Consider the following 11,139-nt stretch of genomic DNA (forward strand, 5'->3'; position numbering starts at 1 on the left):
GATATGATTTCAATCTTTTTGAATTTGTTGAGATTTGTTTTGTGGCCTAACTCTACCATGTGATCTATTCTGGAGAAAGTTCCATGTGCACTTGAAAAGAATGTGTATTCCACTCTTTTGAGATGAAATGTTCTCAATATATCTGTTAGATCTACCTAATACAATGTGCCATTCAAAACCACTCTTTCCTTATTGATTTTCTGTTTGGATTGATTATCTACTGATGTAAGTGTGGTGTTAAAGTCCCATACTATTGTATTACTATTGCTTTCTTCCTTTATGCCTGTTAATAGTTGCTTTATGTATTTTGGTACTTCTATGTTGGGTACATAAATATATACAATTGTTATATCTTCTTCTTGGGTTGTTCTCTTTATCCTTAGTTAGCGACCTTCTTTGTCTCTTGTTGTAATCTGATTCAAAGTCTATTTGGGCTGATATAAGTATTCCTACCCGGCTTTCTTCTCATTCCATTTGCATGTTAGAGGTTTTTCCTCTCACTTCACTTTCAATCTACATGTATCTTTAAGTCTGAATGAAGTCTCTTGTTGGCATCATATAAGTTCGTCTTGGTTTTTTAATCCATTCAGTAGCCCCTTGTCTTTTGATTAATTAAAGCACTTAGTCTATTTACATTCAAAGTAATTATTGACAAGTATGTGCTTTATTGCCACTTTGTTACTTGTTTTATGGTTGTTTCTGTAGTTCTTCTCTGTTACTTTCTTCTCTTGCTCTCTTCCCTTATGGTTTGATGGCTTTCTTTAGTGATGTGTTTCAATTCGTTTCTCTGTATTTTTTTGCATATTTATTACAAGTTTTTGACTTGTGGTTACCATTAGGTTTATATATAACATTCTATGCATATAGCTGTCTAAAGAAGGATGATGGCCATTTAAGTTTGAACCAATTCTAAAAGCACGAAATTTTCACTTTCCCCTCCCTAAGTTTTATGTATATGATGTCACATTTTACATCCTTTTACTTTATTTTATTTTATTTTTAATTTATTTATTTATTTTATTTTTGAGAGAGAGACAGAGCATGAGTGGGGAAGGGACAGAGAGAGAGAGGGAGATACAGAATCTGAAGCAGGCTCTAGGCTCGGAGATGTCAGCACAGAGCCTGACAAAGCTCAAACTCACAAACCATGAGATCATGACCTGAGCTGAAGTTGGACACTTAACCAACTGCCCCTTCATCCTTTTATCTTGTGAATTCCTTGAATGGTTTTATAGATAAAATTGATTTTGCTGTTTTTGTGCTTTAACCTCAGTATTGGTTTTTATAAATGGTTACTTTACTACTTTTATTATATTTGTATGCACCTGTGAATTTTTTTCCTTTCCTAATTTTCTTACTGCAAATTACGGCATTTTCTTTCCATTCAAAGGACTTCTTTCAAACTTTCTTGTAAAGCTGGTTTAGTGGTTATGAATTCTTTTAGCTTTTGTCTGGGAAGTTCTTTATCTCCCCTTCTACTCTGAATGATAGTCTTGCTGGATAGAATATGCTTATTGCAGATTCTTTTCATTTCAGCACTTTGAATATATCATGCTACTCTCTTCTGGCCTGAAAAGTTTCTGCTGAAAAATCAGCTGATAGCCTTATGAGGTTTCCCTTATATGTAACTGTTTTCTTTTCTCTTACTGCTTTTTAAAATTATTTCTTTGTCATTACTTTTTGGCATTTTACTTATGTGTCATGGTATGGAACCCCTGGGTTGATTTTGTTGGGGTTCTCTGTGTCTTCTGGATCTAGATATCTGTTTCCTTCACAAAATAAGAGAAAATTTCAGCTATTTTTTTTTTCAAATATATTTTCTTCTCCCTTTGATCTCTCTTTACCTTCTGGGATCCCTATTATGTGAATGTTACTATGCTTGATGTCACTGAGCTCCCTTGGTTTAGTCTCATTTTTTATTATTCTTTTTTTCTTTTTGTTGTTCAGCTTGGTTTCTTTCCATTACTCTATCTTCCAGCTTGCTGATCTGTTCTTCTGCTTCCTCTAGACTACTATTTATTCCATCTCGTGTATTTTTTATTTAAGTTATTGAGTTCTTGATCTCTGATTGAATATTTTCTATCTCTTCATTGAAGCTCTCACTGAGATTCTCCACTCTTTTCTCATTAAGCTCTGTTGCTGTGACTTTTGTCTTATTCTTTCACTTGAAGCATATTCCTCTGTCTCTTCATTTAGCCTAACTCTCTGTGATTGTTTCTAAATTTTAGGAAAGTCAGCTATGTTTCCTGATCTTGAAAGTAATGGTCTTCTGAAAAAAAGGTCCGTAGTATCCTATAGTACAATGTCCCCCATTCAATTGAACCTGGTGCTTCAGAGGTGTCTTATATGTGTGTTGCATGTGCCCTACTGTCTGTGGCTGAGCCAAGCTTGCCTTTAGTCCAGTCAGTTGCAAAGGCACTCTTTGCCTGTTCTGGGCAGGGTTAGGTCTCTGCCACTAAGGGGCCAGTCTGGGACCACTTACGGCTTATAGTTGGGCCAGACCAGATGCTTGTCTTCATCCTGTTTGCCAGAACTTCAGTCACATGAAACTGCAGGGTGCTTTCCCTGAGTTGTCCCAAGTGGATTTTGTTGGTGGGTGGGGCCTGCAGTCAAACCAGATGTCTGCCTCAAGTCTGTTGAGGGTACAGTGACCCTTAACTACAGGGCTCTCTCTTTCTACTGCCCCTTGTGAGGTTTTTGTTGGTGGATGGGGCCAACAGTCAGATAAGCTTTCCGTCCAGAGAGCAGTATTGTGGTTACAGTGGAACTGGTGTGTGTGGTATCATCCCTTCTCCCCACAGCAAGAGTCACTTTTGCATGGTGCTTTGCCATTGTCAGGGCTGCTTGAAGAATGAGACTTAGCCAGAGCCACTTTGGAGGGTAAGTTTGAATGGGGCACATTAGATGGTGTGAGTCCATAAGAGAACTTGGAGGTGGGACATGCAGTGTTAGTAAACTACGTGGCAGGCGTTTGTGCTGGTTCCCACAGGTGTCCAGTTATCCAGGCTGGGGGGTAGGGGAAAGAAATGGCACCTACAAACTCTTTTGTTCTTAGAGAACTCTCTTAAAGATCCCAGAACACATTATGAGATAAGTTAATAAATGTATCTCCCATATAACCCAGGATGTCCTCAAACTGCTGCTTTTATGCTGTATATTGGTGGGGTTGCTTGTTATGCTGTCTCTTTAAGGGTAGGAACTCTATCCTATCACCCTCAGGCTCTCCCAAAATTTAATCTCCCACTGATTTTTAAAGATCACACTGATTATAAAAACTCATGAAGTTAAGCTCCTCTCATTTTCAAAGCTAAATGTTTTGGAAACTCATGTGACCAGTTCAGGTCCCCTGTGTTTGGAACAATTGGTGTGGCATCTGTTCTACTCCCTTCTCCATAATTGTGGTGTCCCTCCTATTTGTAGTTAGTCTCCGAGGTTATTTTCATTCCTGACCAGGATTCCATCTTTCCTCCCAGTTTTGATGTGACTCCCTCTATGTGATTAACTGTGGAGTCTTTGGTTCATTTTCTGAGTTAGTTACAATGATGTAGCTATTATCTAGATATATGCTTGGACAAAGTGAGCTGAGGATGCTCCTATGCCACAATCTTCTGAGGCTCTTAACTTCAGTTGATTTTATTTCAGTGATTCATTAAAGCCAAGGAGATTAGTCAGGTAATCCAGTATGTGATATTGTATTTACTTAATGTTATACACACACACACACACACACACACACACACATACATTTTTTGAAAAGTCTCCAAGTATCTCTCATATTCTTTTTTATCATTCTTTAATGGTAACTAAATAATTAAAGGTGGACCTTATTTGCTTATTTGTTTGGTATCTTAGTATTTTCTCCAATTATGCATTTGTTTATTTAGTTGCTTTGTCTTAAAATAGGCATTAGATGTCCACAAGTAACAAATGAATTTGTGAATGGTGTAAGAAAGTGGTCCATTTTCATTCTTTTTTATGTGATTGTCCAGTTTCCCCAACATTTGTTAAAGAGAGGGTTGTTTTCCCTACAGCACATTTTTTTCTCCTTTGTTGAAGATTAATTGACAACATAATTGTGGATTTATTTATTTATTTATTTTTGGTTCTATTCCAATGATCTATGTGTCTTTTCTTAGGCCAGTACCATATTGTTTTAATTACTACCACTTTGAAATTATGTTTATACCTTGAAATCTGAAATTGTGTTTTGTTTTTCTTTTTTAAGATTGCTTTGGCTGTTCAAAGTCTTTTATGGTTTGATACAAATTTGAGAATTGTTTGTTCGAGCTCTCTGAAGAATCCTGGTGTTATTTTGATAAGGATTGCATTAAATGTGTATATTGCTTTCGGTAGTATAGACATTTTAACAATATTTGTTCTTCCAGCCATGAACATAGAAGGTCTTTCCATGTCTTTGTGTTTTTGTGAATTTCTTTCATTAATGCTGTATAGTTTTCAGAGTACAGGTCTTTTACCTCTTTGATTAGGTTTATTCCTAGATATTTTATTGTTTCTGATTGTTTTCTTAATTTCACTTTCTGTTGCTTTATTATTAATGTATAGGAATGAAATGGATATTTGTACTTTGATCCTGTGAACTTTACTGAATTCATTCATCAGTTCTAGAAGTTTTTTGGTGAAGTTTATAGGGTTTTCTACATATAGTTTCATGTCATATGCATATACTGGCAGTTTTATAGTTTTACTTCTTCCTTATTAATTTGGATAACTTTATTCCTTTTTCTTATCTAATTGCTGTGGCTAGGCTTTCCAGCTCTATGTTGAAAAAATGGGGTGACAGTGGACATCCTTATCTTGTTTCTGACCTGAGGGGAAAAGCTCTTAGTTTTTCACCAATGACTATGATGTTGGCTATGGGTATTTCATATAAGGCCTTTATTATGTTGAGATATCTTTCCTCTAGAGCTACTTTGCAGAGAGTTTTTATCATTAATGGACATTGTAATTTGTCAAATACTTTTTTTGCATCTATTGAAATGATCATATGGTTTTTATCCTTTCTGTTATTGACGTGAGATATTACATTGATTGGTTTGCAAATATTGAGCCACTCTTGCATTCCAGGATGAAATCCCACTTGATTGTAGTGTATGATTTTTTAAAAAAATATATAATTGGACTCTGTTGCTAGTATTTGTTGAAGATTTTTGCGTCTATATTCATGAGAGATATTGACCTATGGTTCTCTTTGGAGTGCTTTTATCTAGTTTTGGTATCACATGATAACTGGCCTAATATAACGAATTTGTAAGTTTTCCTTCCTCTTGTATATTTCAGAATAGTTAGAAAAGAATGAGCATTAACTCTTCTTTAAATGTCTGGTAGAGTTCACCTGTGAATCTGCCTGGTCCTAGACTTTTCTTAGTTTGGAATTTTTTGATTACTGATTCAAATTCATTGCTGGTAATCAGTCTGTTCAAATTTTCTATTTCTTTTTGCTTTAGTTTTGGTAGGTTATATGTCTTTAGAAATTTAACCATTTGTTCTAAGTTGTCCAATTTGTCACCATATAGGTTTTCGATTTATATAAAAATACTGTTACAATTATTTATATTTCTGTGGTGTTGGCTGTTATTTCTCTTCTTTCATTAGCAATTTTGTTTATTTGGGGTCTTCTTCTCTTTTTTAAAAAAATTAGTCTTGCTAGAGATTTACTAGTTTTGTTGATCTTTTGAAAGAATCAGTTTCCCGTTTCATTGACCTGTTTTATTGTTGTTTTTTAGTTTCTATAGCATTTATTTCTTTTCTAATCTTTATTATCTCCTTCTATTTGCTGGGCATAGGCTTTGTTTGTTCTTCTTTCGTTCCTTAAGGTATATGTTTAGGTTGTTTATTTGAAAATTTTCTTGCTTCTTGAGGTAGACCTGATTTGCTATAAACTTCCCTCTTTGAACTACTTTTGCTGCATCCCAAAGATTTCAGACCATTGTGCTTTCAATTTCATTTGTTTTCATGTACTTTTTTTATTACTTCTTTGATTTCTTATTGCCTCTCATTTTGTAGTAGCATGCTATTAAACTCCATGTGTTTGTAGTCTTCCCAGATATTTTCTGAAAGAAATAAACTCAAAATGGGTTAAAAACCTAAATGTGAGATATAAAACTATAAACATCCTTGAAGACAGCATAAGCAGTCATCTCTCTGTCATTAAATATCAGCCATAGAAACGTTTTTTCTAGATATGTCTCTTGAGGCAAGGGAAATAAAAGAAAAAATAAACTATTGAGAGTACATCAAAATAAAACTTCTGTACAGCAAAGGAATCAATCAACAAAATTAATAAGCAACGTACTGAATTGGATATTTAAAAATTACTTATCCAAAATACACAAAGAACTGATACAACTCAATATCCCCAAAACAAATGATCCAATTAAAAAGTAGGCAGAAGACTTGAACAGACATTTCTTCAAAGAAGACATCCAAATGGCCTACAGGCATGTGAAAAGATCCTCAACATCACTCATCATCAGCAAAATGCAAGTTAAAACCACAATGAGATATAACTTCACACCTGTTAGAAAGGCTAAAATAAAAAACACAAGAAGCAACAAGTGTTAGCTAGGATGTAGAGAAAAAATAACCTTTGTACAGTGTTGGTGGGAATGCAAACTGGTGCAGCCACTGTAGAAAACAGTAAGGAGGTTCCTTAAAAAGTTAAAAATATAACTACCCTGGGGTGCCTGGGTGGCTTAGTCGGTTGAGCGTCCGACTTTCGCTTGGGTCATGATCTCGCGGTTCGTGGGTTCGAGCCCCACATGGGGCTCTGTGCTGACTGCCAGCTTAGAGCCTGGAGCCTATTTCAGAGTCTGTGTCTCCCTCTCTCTCTGACCCTCCCCTGCTCATGCTGTCTCTCTCTCTCTCTCTCCTAGAAATAAATAAAAATATTTAAAAAATATATAACTACCCTATGAACCAGGAATTGCACTATTGAGTATTTACCAAAAACAGAAATAAAAACAAAAGCATTCATTCAGAGGGATACATACACCCCTATGTTTATTACATCATTATTTACAAAGAGCCAAACTATGGAAGCAGCCCAAATATCCATCAATAGATGAATGGATAAAGAAGTGTGGTGTCTGTGTGTGTATATATATACACATACATGCATACATTTACACACACAGATACATACAATGGACCATTATTCAGCTATAAAAAAAAGAATAAATCTTTCCATTTGCAACAACATAGATAAAGCTAGAGAGTTTAAAACTAAGTGAAATAAATCAGTCAGAAAGAAAGATAAATATCATATAATCTCACTAATATATGGAATATGATAAACAAAACAAATGAGCAAAGGAAAAAAAGAGAAAAAGAGAAAGGCAAACCAGGAAACAGGCTCTCAACTGTACAATAAACAAACTAATGGTTACAAGAGGGGAGGTGGGGGGAAGGGGATGGAGGAAATACAGGATGGGGATTAAATAGTATACTTATCATGAGAAAAAAATCAATGAAAAAAAAGGTACTGTTTGACCACCGTAGGCAAAGCATCATGTCAGGTACTCTGTTTACTTCATTTATTTAGCCACAAGTTTCATGTACTACTAGGAAGTAGAATAGCATTGTGTTTAAGCATGGGGGTTCAGTCAAAGCTTATGGAATTGATCACCAGTCTTACTGCTTATAGTTGGGCAAGCTTGTATAACTACTTTTAGCATCAATCTGTGCGTCTGTAGAGTGGGGTTTTTAATAGTACCCAGCTCCTAGGTTGTGTAAAAATTAAGTGAAACTATATATGCAAAGTATTCAGCACAGTGACTTCTCATTATATAGATGATCTATCTTGAAGTATTACTTGCTGTGATTATTATAGTTACTATCATTGATTCCATTATTTTTATTTTATCTGGGACACCATGGTATAGTGAGAAAAGCTATTGATTTGTATTTAAATGCCAGCTGGGAAAGCTGTTCAATATCTCTGAGACTAGATTTCCTTATAAAACATACACAGTATTTATATACGTATAAAATATACACAATAATTCTAACTTCCACAGGACAATGAGAGGATTAAATATGACAGTGAATATGTAAATGGTGAACAAATACTAGAAACATCATAAATGTTCATTGTCTTCCTTCTCTCTTTTCACCATCAATTGTGAGACATGGATAGCTTTCCAAAAAGAGCACTCTTTACTGGTTTGTTTATTCTTCAGAGCATAGTACCAAGTAGAGACAAGTATCTGATATAATTTGTACTCCTCCAAGGGACAAGTGTCTCTGAGCAGAGAGGAAACTCTGTAAGCACAACTCTTCCCTTGTTACAAATGTCTCTTAGTACACAGAAGTAGAGCAATATGAACTAAGGTAAGCACTGAAGTTTTACATAAAATAACCTGTTTTGCCCATTTAGAGATCAAGAGAGAAAGAACAGAATTTTTGAAAATATAATTGGATGACCTCTGACAGAAACTATGTAACTCTCTACCCCTTCACTGTCTTACTTTAACCAACTGAACTACTTTCTGCCAATTTCCAACCAGCCCTTTGACATTGCCATTCCTGAATGGTAATCTCAGTGTCAAGTACCATGAATCCTTGGGCCAATTAAGAGAAACCAAAATACATGGATGGATCTCAGTGCTTACATTCTAAATCATGATTTTCCAAAGAACAATTATGTCTACAAATATTTCCTGGGTGACTAATGTAGCAGGTACTGTCCTGGCTATTGGACACAAAATTTGTATCCAGCATTTAGTCAAGAGGGTAGTGATGGTAAAGAAAATGAAGTGAAGAAACTATTAGAAATGAATATTGTATCAAGCTTGAAGATGACATGTACTTGGAGATATGAAGGAGAAGAGATTCTATCTAGGGTAATTTTTGGATTTCTGGCTTGGTGACAGGCTAGATAATGATACGATTTACCAACATAAAGAGTACAAAATAAATGGATGCTTGAATTTTGTTTTGTTTTCCTTTGAAGGAAGTAGAAATGGAAAGATAGTATATTTGTTTTGGTATAGCTAAAATTCTGAAATTCAAGAGAATTATTGACACTGTTAACTGCAGATCTGTACCATATATATAGGATACAGAGCAACAGGAATAGTAATAGATAAGAGTAGCCAGGAGACTACTTTTGCCTTCTACTTTCTCAACTTCAATTCTAATACATAGTAGGAATGCTGAAACAGAGAGTAATGTTCAAACATTTCTCCCTGTCCACAATACTTCATTCTCACTAATGCACCCTAAATGCTTGCCAAGAATGAACTAGTCTTTTTGAGGACTCTTTTAGCCCAATTCTGTGCACTATTTCTCTCCTATATTCTTGAGTTAATAAATGGAAGTATACATTTCAGTATTATAGACCATGTGTTTGACAAGAAAGTATTTTAAGGCCAAGTTTATCATCTCCTGATAAGGGAAAATCTTCCCTCAACATTTCCAAAGATTCATCTTTATCACATGCAAAATCCCCAACAGTGGTGGATCAGTGGACTAATCCAGCAGAAAGTGAAACTGAGGAGGAAGTAGGTCAAAAGTTTAGTCCTATTCCTTTTGGGTAGAGGGATTATGAGTGTTTTTTTTCCTGTTATTCCCCCCTCCTTTTCTATATTTTAAAAATAGTCATAATAAATATTCATTGCTTTAATAATCAGAGAAAAAAATTTAATGAAGTCAGTCTGGCAAAAGCTTCCAGATGAGCTGCAGGCTCTGGCATAGTCTATTGAAAGGCAATTTCATGAAAATCACAGTGGGATACACTCAGCTCCGAATTACTGGTTGGATGAAGAAGACTAAAGCAGGGAACATCATCAACTAGCAAGTGCTCTCAATGTCCTGTTTTTGGCTTGTGAAAAATGGTCTAGACCTCCCAGAAGAGCTTGTAATAAACATAACCTTCAAAACAGGAATTATTCATCTAATGATTTCTGCAGGCAGCAAAAACAAGCCTATCTTCTGCAGAATAATTTTCAAAAGGCAAGTTAAATTTATGACATGATGTCAGTCTCATAAGCCACGAATTTTGAATCCATCTAGAGGAGACAACGTAGGGACTACTTCACATCCAAAAGAAACTCAGTGGCCTCACAGTGCAAAGAGCTTTTTATTTTTGCTTTCAAGCACAGTCATGTTACATTATGGAAGTTAAATGGCTTGATAATAGTTCTTTGGACTCCGCTGTCATGCATTACCAATAGTGCAAAGCAAAAGAAAAAAGAGTTGAATTCTATGGGTTTTCTCAGAATTATTAGAAAAAAAATCATTGCCCATTTGTTCAAGCTTTCTTTTTCTTTTGAGACACAGTACATCAGTTTTCAAGTTAAAATGAACTGTGACACTTCAATAAAAAGAAAGCTATGGAAACCAAATACTGAACTTACAGTACACAACAGAGCTAGCAGCCTACAGATGGAAGAAAAATAATAAATTCTTTTGCCTATATTTTCCAAAAAAAAAGAAAGAAAGAAAATCAAAACCATCAGGTACTTACACACCATGTCTAGTATTTAATATGATATTTACACATAGCAATAGAATAAGTAAGAACATAATTTGCTGTACCACTGAGGACTGTGTCAAACAGTACATTTCTACCCCCTCATCAGATGGCCTAATCCATCAGCATTTGCCATCAATAAACCAGAATGTGGTTTTGTTTTGACAACCAACAAGTTCCTAAGAGGTGTCTTCAGTTCCTTAAGAAGGTTTTATTCAAATATCAGACATGGTTACTGAAAACTACTTATTATAAGGAAAAGTGGGTTCAATTTTTCTCTATGAAGAGATCTGCCATAAATTCTAGATGTCTTAATTGTTTTCATTTAACAGGAGCAAATTATAATTAAGGAAGCATTCCTTTTCTCAGGCACATTTCTTCATGCTTCTTAAACTGCATTAAGAGAACAGTACGGCACTGTCCATAGAAACCTGTGTCCAGTCTTACATTTTTAGCTTTCCTTGTTTATTTAGCAACATTTATTTAGCACACATATAGAGGCCTATATGTTACTCTGTTCTCTTTCCAAGATGTACTTACAAGCTTATCTGGAATCATTTCTAGTCCTGATAAGGGCCGTAAAATTTAAGAGAAAAGTTTGGAGAAAGATTTGAAGAATAAGTCATGAAAGAAAATTAGAAACTATT

Source organism: Hyaena hyaena, unplaced genomic scaffold (genome assembly GCF_003009895.1).
Source record: "Hyaena hyaena isolate Hyena2069 unplaced genomic scaffold, ASM300989v1 scaffold_146, whole genome shotgun sequence".
Lineage (NCBI taxonomy): Eukaryota > Metazoa > Chordata > Mammalia > Carnivora > Hyaenidae > Hyaena > Hyaena hyaena.